This window comes from Lissotriton helveticus, chromosome 2_1 (genome assembly GCF_964261635.1).
Source record: "Lissotriton helveticus chromosome 2_1, aLisHel1.1, whole genome shotgun sequence".
Classification (NCBI taxonomy): Eukaryota; Metazoa; Chordata; class Amphibia; order Caudata; family Salamandridae; genus Lissotriton; species Lissotriton helveticus.
Genome location: NC_136059.1, coordinates 1,234,229,687 through 1,234,232,223, shown reverse-complemented (window position 1 = coordinate 1,234,232,223; position 2,537 = coordinate 1,234,229,687).

Below are 2,537 nucleotides of genomic sequence, written 5' to 3'. Positions count from 1 at the left end.
TAGTATCGGTCCATCAATTGTTCTTTTTCCATTTGTCACCCTGAGTGGAGTGGGTATGTCCAGACGCGTGTCCCATGCTCTCCGGGATACTGGAGTCAAACTAGCCTGGCTGATGAGCGGTGATACCCCAAATCCGGTCCCAAAATGTTTGTTTCTGGTCGAGGGAGGACCTGGGGTGGCAGTTCGAACTGAACTATTCTCATGGAGAGCAGGACCAAGACTGATTTGCATTTGCCTGGGTTTAAACTGGAATGGCACGGGTAGCAGGAAAACAATGGATTTAGGCCCAGATGTCTGTAATGGGGTGAATGTTTGACATTGTTCAGCATCTGTCCATCGACTATTCTTTTTGCCTTTGTCACCCTGAATGGGACAGGTAAGCCCATACGTGGGTCCGATGCTCTCCATGCCACTAGAGGCAAGCTAGTCTGGCTGAAATGGGTGATACCCCAAAGCCAGTCCCAGGATGCTTGTTTCCCTTCCAGGAAGGACCTGGCATGGCAGTTCTGGCTGGACTGTTCCCATAAGGAGCAGGGTCAAGACTGTTTTCCATATGACTGCGTTAAACTGGAATGGCATTGGGAGCAAAAAAACGATGAATTTAAGCCTAGATCTCTGTACAGGAGTGAATGCATGACATTGTTCCGCATTCTGTGCACCAATTGTTCTTTTTACATTTGTCACCCTGAATGGGACAGGAATGCCAGACATGGGTCCTGTGCTCACCATGCCACTAGAGTCAAGCTAGCCTGGCTGATGAGGGGTGATACCCTGAAACTGATCCTTTGATGCCTGTTTTCGGTCCAGGGAAGACCTGGCCTGGCAGTTCTGGGTGGACTGTTCCCACAGGAAACAGGGTCAAGACTGTTTTTCATATGGCTGGATAAAACTGGAATGGCATGGGGAGCAAACAAACAATGGATGTAGTCCCAGATCTCTGTCCTAGGATGAATGTTTGACATTGTTCAGCATTCTGTCCATCAATTGTTCTTTTTGCATTTGTCTCCCCGAGTGGGACGTGGGTCCTGTGCTCTCCATGTCTCTGGAGTCAAACTAGTCTGGCTGATTAAAAGTGATAGCCCGAAACCCGTCCCAGGATGCTTGTTTCCCTTTCAGTTAGGACCTGGCGTGGCAATTCTGGGTGGACTGTTCCCATAGGGAGCAGGGTCAAGACTGTTTTGCATTTGGCTGGGTTAAACTGGAAAGGAATGCGGAGCAAACAAAACAATTAGGCCCAGATCTCTGTACGGGGGTGAATGTTTGACATTGTTCAGCATTCTGTAGATCAATTGTTATTTTTGCATTTAACTTTCTATAGGTGGCATTTTGAGAACTGTGACTTAAAATCTGACTCTACCATTTAAGAGGATTTCAATAGCATTTCTTTTGAGACAAAACTTTACATTTTTCTTTCTGTTAAAAATGAAACACTGTCACTTAAATAAATGTAATGAGGTGACCCAATGTTATTCTAAAGGAGTGGTAGGCTTCATAATAGTGAGAATGAATTTAGTCGTTTTCTAACTGCCAGAACATGTTAAACTAAAAAGTAAATTACCAACTTTTTTAAATGTACTCTTACCAGCAGGCCCGCGATCCTTAGTACCCCAGGCTTATCTATCCCGGGCTTCCAAGACAGAGGTATTAATCACGACAGGCATTGGATATTCAGGTGTCCTCAATATTATGAAACACAAAGGAAAATAGATACGGGGAGATTAGACTGTTCATCCAGGGCAAAATCTACTTATTGGAATAGAAAAAAGTTGGCCCCTATTTGGAGGATATTGATGTGGCAGAGTTTTTTCGAGCACTCCTAGTGATATTTGATTGGCTCCCTCTCTATCCTCTGCAACTTGAGAAGTTATGATCATTTGATGAACATATTTCTGCTTTGCTTTCATCCCCCCTCAATGCCTGATATTTAAACCAAGTCAAGCTAGTGTGCCCTGAGAAAGGTTTTGGCTTCAAGTTGGCCCTTACCAAAGCACGCATCGGCACACGACGTAACAGGAATATCAGAGCACTTTGGATGTTGTAACACAAGGAGTCCCTCCTATTAATGTTTAAATGATCTAGTATTTAACCGTAATGATGTTATACATTGTATGGAATGCTGAATGTTCTGTTTTATACATATCTAAAGAGAAACTCTTCTGTTATAGATCTAGGATTGTAGGACATGACATGTTGCCATTATTCTTGTTTTCAAACATCAAAGTTGGTTTATTCAGATTTTTAGTCTGCCAGTTGCATGAGCACAGTTGTGGCATGAGTGGGAGTTTTGTTGAGGTGGGATTGTTTTTGCAGGAATGGTGAGGGGTGAGATAAAAAAAGAAGAACTGAAATGTATGTATCATTTGGTATATATTTTTCACAAGCTATTCATAAAATATTTTTGATATGACACATAAATGAACACTATAGCCTCAGAAGAGTGAGCATGGAAAAAGTTACAAAAATCCCTTTGGATTTATATAGAAGGCCCTCACTCACCAACCTGGTTGGTGACATGCTTCATCATTGGGCCCCACTGG